The sequence below is a fragment of the Tupaia chinensis genome, unplaced genomic scaffold, assembly GCF_000334495.1.
Source record: "Tupaia chinensis unplaced genomic scaffold, TupChi_1.0 Scaffold000095_1, whole genome shotgun sequence".
In the NCBI taxonomy this organism is placed as follows: domain Eukaryota; kingdom Metazoa; phylum Chordata; class Mammalia; order Scandentia; family Tupaiidae; genus Tupaia; species Tupaia belangeri.
Window position 1 is genome coordinate 644,465 of NW_006159557.1, and position 12,217 is coordinate 656,681.

Sequence of the window (12,217 nt, forward strand, 5' to 3'; positions counted from 1 at the left end):
CGCCCCCGCCTCTTCCCTGTAGGTCTCCTGGCTTCTTTTTTTTTTTTTTTTCATTGTATAGCAGTCTCTTTTCTAAATAAACTTTTTCAAATATCTTTTTTTAAAATTTTTTTAAAAAATTATTTAATTTTATTTATTACTATTACTTTAATTTTATATAGGGCATTTGTGCTCAGCAGAGAGAGAGAGAGAGAGAATACAAGTTACCAGATTTGGGACTCGAACTGCGGTTGACCATGTGGGAGTCCAGCACCCTAACTACCATGCCACCTGCTGGCCCCGTCATACTTCCTTTGTGAATTTTCTTTCTTGGTTGCTTTGCTCTGCCCTTAGAAAAGTTCCTTTACCCTTCAAAACAATTCTTTCCAGTTGGGACAATGTTCTTCCCATTCAGTGTTTCTAGTGAGTTAAGAATTTTCTGACATGTATAAGTGTTTCCACTCCCACCACCCCCGTAGGGCATGTGCACATGCATGAGAGAGAGAGAAAGAGCACCCTAAGAGGACCTGGTCACACTGTAATTTTTTCCTTCATTTCTCCATCTGGTCAGGATCCTGGGCACACGTGCACTTGCCCTGCGTGTTTTTAAGTACTGGGATCAGAATTTGAACTGTGGTAGCTTGTGGAATCCGTCTTGCTCTGCGCAACACTTAACTGCTATGCTACGGGGCTCGCCTTATACATTTTTTCTTTCTTTCTTTCTTTCTTTTTTGTTTTTTTAGGAGAGGTTTTTGCTATAGGGCACGTGCACTCACCAGAAAGACGGAGAGAGACATAGAGACAGAAAGTGAAAAATCACCCCCCTGGGTGCGATGGCCATGCTGCAATCCCTTCTCCTCCATTCTCCTCTCGGGATCTTGGGCACGCACACACATGCACCTGGTGTGAATCTAAGCCACCGGGTCCGGGACTCGAACAGCAGTTGACTACATGGGAGTCCAGCGACATTGCCATTACACTAACTGCTGGTCCCATACATTTTTATTTATAAGGAGTCTTTCTTATTTTTGTAGTTAGTGCTTTTCTCTAATGAAATTGACTTATTGCTGATTTTTTTAAGTTTGCCAGAAGTCATGTGTGCTTGCCAGAGAGAAATAGAGAAGAGAAGAGAGAAGGATGAAGAGAGGAGAGAGAGAGAGTACCCCCTAGCCCCGGGGCATGGTCACATCACAATCTTCAATCTCTCTCTCCTTTCGGGATTTTGAGTATGCATGCACGCACACCCAAAGTGTTTTTTAAGCCAGGACTGGGACTCAAACCATGCAGCTGGCCATGTGGGATCAACTCACCTTAACCATCAGGCCCCAGGCTGGCCCTGTTGCAGTATCTTTGAATCAGTGTACAGACACATGTTTAAATGGTCTCCTGCTTTCTGCTGTCTTACTTTCACTGATCATTCATGTAGCATAGTATTTTCAAGAGCCCGATCCTAATAAAATCCTTGGTGGTCTCAGCTGGGCTGGACTGAGGTGTATACCATGCTGGGTAAAGTCTCTTCACAATCTAAATGATGTATAGCGATTTAATGTATGAATCGTAATTTTAAAAAATTATATATATATAAAATCCTTCGCTGTTGTCTTACGCCATCCTCAGGAATGACAGCAGAGCCTAGCAGAGCCTAGCTGTATTGGAGACACAGACCATCAGTCTCCCACTGATCTAACTGGAAAAGGCCTCAGCTTAGGTTTCGCCCAGGCGACGGAGTATGTTTAGTAGTTTGCTCTCTTACGAACCAAAGGTGATCAGTCTGGAGCTGAGGAAGCTGGTGGGGTTATTCTCTTCCCGCATTGGCCAGAGAAAAATGACACGGTAAGTGAGCTTCCCCCCAGGTAACCGATGGCAGATATGTCGGCCTCGTTTATATCATCTCAAATGCTGCCTGGGGCACCAGGGCTGTAGCTGCTACTGACCTCTGGTTTCTGGGCACGAGAGAGCAGTTTCTTTCCACTTTAGCTAACACACTTTGAAGAACCAGGGAAGGGATGGGGCTAAAGATGGCATGTCCTCAGGTGGCACGCTAGTCACCCTGGCTGGTAATGACTGGTGTGGGCAGGGATTAGGCCTACAGCATCCAGCATCACAGTCCGACTTAAGCAGACATCATAGTTTGGAAAGAGGACGACCTTTTCCCTACTAGGCAATAACCTTTCCTACTCAAAGTCCATTAATACCATATTGTTCTGTATGTGAGTGAGACTGGAAGGGATTTAGAGCTACAAGGAAATATAATGAGTCGGTATTCATTACACAGAAAAAATGTAAGATTCTCTTGGGGCCAGCAGATGGAGTAGTAGTTAAGGTGCTGGAATCCCACATGGCTGACCACGGTACAAGTCCCAGACCTGGTGGCTTGCTTTCTTGCTCTCTCTCTCTGTCTCTCTCCAGTCAAATTAATAATAATAATAACAATAACAAATAATTATTTAAAAGAAAAAGAAAAAAATTTAAATTCTCATAAAATAACTCATCTAAGTATTTATGTCTCATAGACATATGTAAAGACTATATTAAAAACTATATATCTGGGGCCAGTAGGTGGCAATGGTGGTTAAGGCACTGGACTCCCACATGGTAGATTGTAGTTCGAGTCCTGAACCTGGCTTTTCTTCTTTCTCTCTCTCTCTCTCTCTCTCTCTCTCTTTCTCTCTCTCTGGTGAGCACACATATCCTGTAGCAAATTAAAACTAATGATACTGATAAGTATAATTAAATAAATAATTCTTTAAAAATCACAACTGTATGTTCTAATTAGTGGACTGACTACCTGACTACGAGATTCATTGCACAGTTACCATAATCAAGAGCATGGTGTGGGCGAAGAACAGACACGGGGTCAAAGGAGTGAAGTCAAGAGCCTAGAAGCACGCCTCCATGAATACACTCAGATGACTTTTGACAAAAGAGCAAGGACGATTGAATGGGGAAGGTAGTCTACTCAAGGAACGGTGCTGGTGCCGGACGCCCACCTGCAACAGCAAGAGAAAAGAGAGGCAGATCTAGACACAGACCTTGCGCCTTTCACAAGAGGCAGCTTCCGTGAATTATGTACCTGAATTTAAAGTGCAAAACTAGGCCAGCTCCGATGGTACAGCAATAATGCCATGCTGAAGCCACCTGGGAATGTCCCGGTTCCTGCTTCTGTGTGCACAGGGCACACATGGCCGCCTGTGGTCCAGGCTGACTGAGCTGGGGTAGGATCACGGTGTGAGGGTATAGTAAGGGTGAGTATCTCTCTCCCTCTCCCTTTCACATAAAAGAAACAAATGAAAATAAAATTTAAGCATTATAAAACTATAAGACATCTACAAAATTTACTTGGACGAAAACCTATGTAAACTTGGGTTTGGCAATGCTGTCATAGATTCAATGCCAAAAGCACAATCCATAAGAGAAACAAATGAAAGTTGGACTTCACAAAAATTGAAAACTTCCGATCTGTAAAACACACTATTAAGAGAATGAAAAGACTGGGCCAGCAGGTGATGTAGTGGTCAAGGCACTGAACTCCCACGTGGTCAACTACAGTTCAAGTCCCAGACTTGGTGGCTTGAAACTCATGCTAGGCACACATGCATGCATGCCCAAAATCCTGAGGAAAAGGAGAAGGGATTGTGGCCTGGACATCCCCTTGGAGTTGATTTCCCACTTTCTCTCTGTTTCTGCCTCCAGTGAGTGCATGCACCATACAGCAAAAATCTCAAAAAAAAAAAGAATGAAAAGGAAAGCTACAGGGAACCAGCAGTTAGCGTAATGGCTGTGTCACTGGACTCCCACGTAGTCAACCGCGGTTCGTATCCCAGACCCGGTGGCTTAAAACTCACGCCGGGCACGTGTGCGTGCGTGCCCAAGATCCCGAGAGGAGAATGGAGGAGAAGGGATTGCGGTGTGACCATCCTCCCTGGGGGGTGATTTCTCGCTTTCTGTCTCTATGTCTCTCTCTGTCTGTCTGGCGAGCGCATGCGCCCTACAGTGAAAATCTCTCCAAAAAAAAAAAAGGAAAGCTACAGAATGAAAGTATTTGGAAAAACATTTCTGATTAAAGATATATCTAAATCATACAAAAAATTCATAATACTCGGGGCCAGCAGCAGATGATATGGTTGTTAAGGAACTAGACACCCACAAGACTGACTATAGTTAGAGTCCTGGACCCAGTGGCTTGAAACTCAGGCCAGGTACATGTGTGTGCGCATGCATGCCCAAAATCCCAAAAGGAGAATGGAGGAGAAGCCCCCAGAGGGCTGATTTCTCGCTGTTTCTGTATCTCTCCTCACATGTCCTATAGCAAAAATCTCTCAGGAAAACAAAACAAAATAAAACAAAAAACCTGATGATAACAAATCCTGATAAGGATTTAGATCAAAAGAGCTCTCATTCATTGTGGGCAGAGAATGCAAAATGGTAGCACTACTTTGGAAGACAGTTTAGAAGGTTTTTGTAAAACTAAATGTAGTCTCATAATAAGATCCAGAAATTGCACTCCTTGGTATTTGAAGAGAATTGAAAACTGGTGTCCACAAAAAAGACTGCACACTGATATTTATAGAGGCTTTATGCATAGTTTCAAAAAACTGGAAGCAACCAAGCTATCTTTTAATAGGTAAATGGATAAACAAACGGTGCCTCCATGCAGTGGAATACTATTCAGTGAAAAAAAAAAAAGTTCTATCAAATGACCAGAAACCACCGCAAAGGCACAAGAATTATGAAAAATCAAGAAAATATCTCTCCCTCAAGGGGAAAGGACAGCCTTTCATCATCCATAGACAGTACAACGGAACTCGTGGAAATGTCAGATAAAGAATTTAGGATATTCATAGTGACAAAACTAACAGAGGCGCAAGAGAAGAGAGACAACAGACTCCAGAAGATGCAGGAGAAAAAGACAATGAACTCCAGGAGGTAGGAAGTTCTTCCATGATCTGAAAGAGGAAATACACAACATAATAAGGAATCAAAAGGAACCATTAGGGATGAAGGCTGTAATATAGGGAATCAAAACCTCCCCCTGAAAGTATTAAAAGCAGATTAGATCATGCAGAAATCCAATCTCAGATGTGGGAGAAAGAGCCTCTGACCTCGAAAAATTCACTAAAAAGACTGAGAAAGTAACCCCCCAAAATGAGAATAATATATGAGTAATACTAGATACCATTAGATGCTAAAATGTCCAGAAAATTGGTATCCCAGAAGGTGAAGAAACTAATAAAGGCATTGATAATCTATTCCATGAAATCCTGGAAGAAAATTTTCTAAACCTAGAGAGGCATTCAAATATTCAGACTCAATAAACACAAAGGACCCCACATAGAATCAACCCTAGAAATGCCTTCTCCAAGGCACCTTATAGCCAGATTGACCAAAACCACAAACGACGAAGACAAGCAAGATACTAAAATTGGCAAGAGAAAAACGTGAAGTTACTTTCAAAGGATATCCCATCAGGCTAACATAGGATCTCTCATCAGAAACAATGCAAGCAAAGAAAGAATGGGAAAATATATTCAAAGTATTTTCTACCAAAAATACTGTACCCGGCAAGACTATCCTTCATAAGGGAAGAAATTATAAAAAACATTCTCAGATAAACAAAACCTGAAAGACTTTACCAATGCCATACCAGCTCTTCAGGAAGTTCTGAAGTGAGTGGTCTACCAGGAAAACTAAAGACAGACAAATAAGAGAACAAAAAATGACCAAGAAAAAGGCCAACTCAATGGTAGAGAACAAGTTCTGAAATATCAATAATAATTTTGAATTTTTAAGTCTATTTTCTATTTATTTATTTATTCATTCATTCATTCATTTTAATTTGACCAGAAAGAAACAGAGAGAGAGAGAAAGAAAGTGAGAAAGCTAGCCACCAGGTCCAGGACTCGAACCATGGTCAACCATGTGGGAGTGTCCAGCACTTTAACCACCACACCACCTGCTGGTCCCAATAATGTTGAAAGGTCGGACCACAGTAACACTGCAATTCAACAAAAGATTACAGGAGACTGAACTGGTGAAATAGAATTCCATGACTTTTTTCTAAAACATTACAGATTTTCTTCTATGCTTTGTCTTCAAGATTTAAGGATTTTTTTTTTTGAGTTGTTGATAGGTTCAGCAATTTGTTAAAGAGTTTTTACACTGAACCATAAACTTTTCTCTCTTCCTGATCCCTTTGCAATTGGAAAATATTTGTGAGCATTCTAAGTTTGTGGCAGAATGGTTATTTGTGTAAGATACGCATCAGTATACTTCTGTCAAAATGCACAGAGAGAGGAGGTTTATGGGAAACTCTATATACTTTTTGCTAATGTTTTTGTAAACCTAAAACCACTTTAAAAATAGTTCATTAAAAACAAACCAATAAAGGACCAGCAGTTGGTGTAATGGCTATGTCACTGGACTTCCATGTAGTTGACTGTGGTTCAAGTCCTGGACCCAGTAGCTTAAACTCACGCTCGGTGTGTGTGCGTGCATGCCCAAGATCCCAAGAGGAGAATGGAGGAGAAGGGATTGCGGCGTGACCATCGCCTGGGGGGTATTTTCTCTTGTTCTATCTCTCTGTCTTTCTGCACACACCCTATAGCAAAGAAAACTAAAAAACAAACAAACAAACAAACAGAAACAAAACAAAACCACACAATAATTAACAACGCAAAAAACCTGTATCTTCCTGTGCACCGCTCCCTGGTCCTCAAATTTTCTCAAGTGAAACCAGGTTAAAATGAAAAACCAAAGGAGCGAAGAACAACTCCAAAGTCTGTGAACTTATTGGCTCTCTCCCACTTCCACGCTGCTATGTATCCACGTTATTTGTCTTTCCTCTCCATTGTATTCTTTAAGGCAGTTGGCTCAGTTCTGTGCACATAATAGATTCGTGAAAGCTACTAGCTAAATCAATCCGATTTTGTACCAATTCTTCAAATTACTTTTGATATTTCAAACCCAGAGATGATAAATTGTTAAACATACTGCCATCAGCATGAAAAGAATCAAGACATAAATTATACGGTTTGACCTTAACTTTACATGAGTTTTTTACCAGCAAGAATCCTCTCGTGATTCCAATTACTCACTGGATTTATTAACATTATCTCACAAGTCACTGATGTCCTGCTCTTTTTTTCTTTTTTTTCTTTTTTAAGAGAGATTTTTGCTATAGGGTATATGCACTGCCAGAGAGACAAACAGAGACAGAAAGCGAGCAATCGCTCCCCACCTCCTCAGGGGAGATGGCCACACCACAATCCCTGCTCCTCCATTCTCCTTTTAGGATTTTGGGCACGCATGCACACACGACGGGTGTGAGTATAAGCAGTCAGATCCTGGAATCGAACTGTGTTCAACTACTTGAGAGTCCAGCAACATAACCATTACACCATCTGCTGGTCCCTTATTTTTAAAAAATTATATCTGTGTTGGGGCCAGCAGGTGGTGTAGAGGTTAAAGTGCTGGACTCCCACACAGCTTACCATGGTTCAAGACCCAAACCCGACAGCTTGAGAATCATGCCAGGTGTGTGGGTGTGCATGTGTGCCCAAAATCCCAGGAGGAGAATGGAGAAGGGATGACTCTATGGTCATCTATTCTGGGGGGTGATTTCTCTCTCTCTCTCTCTCTCTCTCTCTCTCGTGAGCACGCCTTTCTAAAAGAAAAAAGAAATATGTACTTCCCTTTGGATAGTTTCTACTGCTATGTCTTTTTAAAAAATATTTTTCTAAGGATCATTCATTTAATTTTATTTCTTCTTCTTCAACTCAACAGAGAAAAACAGAAGAGATAGATAGAGAGAAAGCAAGCCACCAGGTCTAGAATGCCGACTGTGGTTGGCTATGTGGAAGTCCAGGCTGTCCATCACCACACCATCTGCCAGCTCCATCTACTGCTATGTCCTTAAATTGAGCAATCTTTTCTTCTATGATGTTTAATCTGCTCTGTTCTCATTTAGTATATTTTCATTTCAGATGTATTTTTCATGTTTTGATCTTCCGCATGGGTCTTTTTTACATCCTGTATTTATGCCTCACTATAATCTTGCTTTCTCTCTTTTTTGAACATGTGGAACATATTTATAATAGCTGTTTCAATATCGGTCAATATCCATTATTTATGCACTCTTTTTCTTTTATTTTGCTGCTGATTTGGGGTCATATTCTACTTCCTTTCATGCCTAGTAATATTTTTTTAATTGCCAGAGAGGCATAAACTTACCAAAATAAAAAAAAAAAAGAGGAAGAGAAACTATCCTCCACTGGTCACAATGCCATTTCTCGTTCACTTTCTTGTCCTGTTGGGATCTTAGACACACATTCACATATGCCTTGTTTCTTTTTTTTTTTTCTTTTTTTAAAATATTACATTTAATCACATATACCTTTACAGTGTATAACATTTCTTTTTCCAGCATGATTACCATGCTTATCAGTCAAGACAGAGACATTACTATCTACATCATCATCAAATAGCTTTTCGTTTTTTAAAGATTATGATTATTTTTATTCCCATTAATTTTTTTAAACATTTGATGACTATATATCATTTGGCTTGCAAAGAGAATTTACCTAACATGAAATACTTCTCAGACTGGTCCAGCTGAGAATACTATACATGTCATCATCAATAGGTAATAAGCCATTTCTGTGTTCCACAAATCATACTTCTCTATTTCTTCTCGTGCTACCCTTCTGTATACTCTTCCCTTCCCCCCCCTTGTTCCACACTGTCTACAGTGAACATAAGTATTTTCACTGCTTTTATGCCCTTCAATATTTCAGTCTGTACCATAGAGTGTGTATAGTCAATATATATTACCTGGATACATACAATATCTTTCTTTCATAGCCTGACTTGCTTCACTCAGCAATAAATCTTCCATATTTGACCACTTTCTATCAAATGCTAGGGTCTTGTTCTTTATGTCTGAATAGTATTTCATTGAGTATATGTGCCACACTTTATCAATCCACTTATCTGTTTGTGGACATTTGGGTTGGTTCCATGTCTTAACAATTTGAATAATGCTGCAATAAACACATTGCACATTGATGTGCAAGCGCTCTCTGACTGAGCATTTTCCTGTCCTTTGAGCAGATACCCAAAAGTGGGATTGCTGGATCAAATGGTAGTTCTGTTTATAGATCTTTGAGGAACCTCCATATTATTTTCCACAGTGGCTAGACAAATTTATATTTCTACCAATAGTGTGGGAGAGTTCCCCTTTCACCACAACCCCACAAACACTTATCATTTTTGTATTTTGAATCTTTGCCATTCTGACAGGGGTTAGGTGGTATCTCATTGTGGTTTTAATCTGTATCTTTCTTATGATGAGGGATGTTGAGCATTTCCTCATATGCTTTTTGGCTGTTTATATGTCTTCCTTAGAGAGATTTTTGTTCTGCTCATTTTCTCATCTTTTAATTGAGTTAATCACTTTTTTTTCTGGGTAAGCCACTTGAGTTCCCTGTGTATTCTGGCTATCAGTCCCTTATCTGAGACATATTTTACAAAAATATTCTCCGATTCCAAGGGTTGTCAATTCACACTACTTACTGTGTCCTTTGGTGCAGAAATTTCTTAATCTGATATGGTCCCACTTGTCTATTTTAGGGATTATTGGCCATGCTTTGGGAGTCTTACTTAAGTCTTTGCCTACCCCACTGTCTCCCAGATTTCCCCAGCGTACTCCACCAATAGTTTTATAGTTTGAGGTCTTACTTAAGTCTTTGCCTACCCCACTGTCTCCCAGATTTCCCCAGCGTACTCCACCAATAGTTTTATAGTTTGAGGTCTTAAATTCATTTTGAGTTGACTTTTGTTAATGGTGAAAGATGGGAATTCAGTTTAATCTTTCTGCAAGTGGATACCCAGTTTTTCCCAGTACCATTTGCTAAAGAGGTTTTCCTTTTCCCACTGTATTGACTAGCATTCTTTGTCAAAAATCCATTGGCTGTAAACTTTGGGATTTATTTTTGTGGTCTCTATTTTATTTCTTTGGCCAACCTGTCTGTTTTTGTGCCAGTAACACGTTGTTTTGATTATTGCAGCTTTATAGTGTATTTGGGGGTGAGACAGTGATTATGACACCCACTCCACTCTTGTTGCATAGGATTGCTTTGGCAGCATGAGGTCTATTGTGATTCCAGACAAAGTCTATGATTGTCTTTTCTAGATCTGTGAAGAATGTCTCTGGTATTTTAATTGGAATTGCATTAAATATGTAGATTAATTTGTGTACAATTGCCATTTCAATTACATTAATTCTTCCAATCCAGGAACGTGGGCTGTCTTTCACTTTTTTTGTGTATCATTTTCAATATCTTTTTTAAGATTATCTTGGGATCAGCAGTTGGTGTAATGGCTACATCGCTGGACTCCCACGTAGTCGACCGTGGTTCAAGTCTTAGACCTGGTGGCTTAAACTCACATTGGGCACATGTACATGTGTGCCCAAGATCCCAAGAAGAGAATGGAGGAGAAGGGACTGCGGTGTGGCCCAGGAGGAATGGTCACACCGCAATCCCTTCTCCTCCATTCTCCTTTTGGGATCTTGGGCACGCACGCACACGTGCCCAGCATGAGTTCTAAGTCACTGGGTCCGGGACGCGAACCGCGGTCGACTATGTGGGAATCCAGCGACATAGCCATTACGCTAATGGCTGGTTCCCGCAACCTACTCCTCCTTTTAGCTCCAGCAGTCCCTCCTTCATGTATTTAGGTACTCCTGAGTTGGTGCATAGGTATTTATAAGCGCTATGTCTTCTTGATGAACTAGCCCATTTACTACTACATTATACCCTCTGTCTCTTCTTACAGTCTTTGTCTTAAAGCCTATTTTGTCTGAAATCAGTATCACAGCTCCAGCCTTTTTTTATTTCTATTTGCATAGAATATCTTTTTTCCAGCCCTTCACTTTTAGTCTGTGTGTATGTCTTTTTCCATAAGGTGTGTTTCTTGTAGGCAACAGATAGAGAGTTTCTGGTTTTTCTTTCTTTCTTTTTTTTAATCCACTCTTGATTGGAGAATTTAATCCACCAACGTTCAATGTTATTATCAATATTACTGGACTTGTTCCTATCATTAAGTGAGTCATTTTCTTGGTTGTTTTTTTTCTCTTATAGCCATCTGACTTTTTAGTTTTTCTGGTATAGCACTCTCTTGAAAGTCTGGTCTGGAGTAGGTAAATTCTTTCCAGTTTTGTTTATCCGAGAATGTTTTTATCTTTTTTTTTTTCCCATGTGAAGAATAATCTTGCCAGGTATAGTATTCTTGGTTGAAATTGTTTTCCATCATTTGCCGTAGGGCATGCACACTTGCTGGAGAGAGAGAAAGTGAGCTATTAACTTCCCCCTTGGGGGTGGGTGTCACAGTCTCTTCTCTAGTGTCCTCTTGGGATTTAGGGCATGCATGCACACACACTTGGTGTGTTTTTCAGGACTCTGGGTCTGGGACTTGAGCTGCAGAGTTGGTCATGTAGGATCCAGTGCCTTAACCATCATGTCACCTTCTGGCTTAGGAATTTCTTCTTTTAAATGACTTTAATGACTTCGATGATTCCTTGGACCAGCTTGTGGCCTGGTAGTTAAAGCCAACTGTGTGGTTCATATCCCAGATGAAGGACTTGAAAAATGTTCTGGACACATGTGAATGTATGTCCAAAATCTGGAAAAGAGATGGTGAAGGGGTTGCAGTGACCATTACCCATGGAGATGCTTTCCCACTTTCCCACTCATGTGTGCACTCTCTCTTTCTCTCTCTCTCTGGATAGCACATGCACCCTCTGGCAAAGGTGTTTTAAAAGTAGAGAATTTCAAAGCTAAAGCAGGAGAATAACCGTAAGTAACCATGGGGCACACAGGGCTGAGGCAGAGTGCTCTAAGAAAGGTAGACTTGAAAGGGGGTCTGGATCTTACTGAAGAAGGTGTGGCTGCAGCCACTGGGTGGAGGCATAATTGTGGGTCCATAGTCACAGGAACAATGCTTTGGAATGCAGGTGAGTCGAGGCTGAGAGGCAGGTGAGCAGAGATGGCATGCCTCTGTGAGAGTAAAGCCTAGACATTTGATGTCCATGTTGGGATGGCCATTGGAAGCATACCCCCGGGGTGCAGGTGAGCTGAGGTTGGTGAGTGAATTAACAGAAGGATTCAGGCACACAGGAGGGTTAGGGGTATCGCTTAGATCCTGCTAGAACCAAGAGTTGAGAGATTTTGCTCTGCTGAAC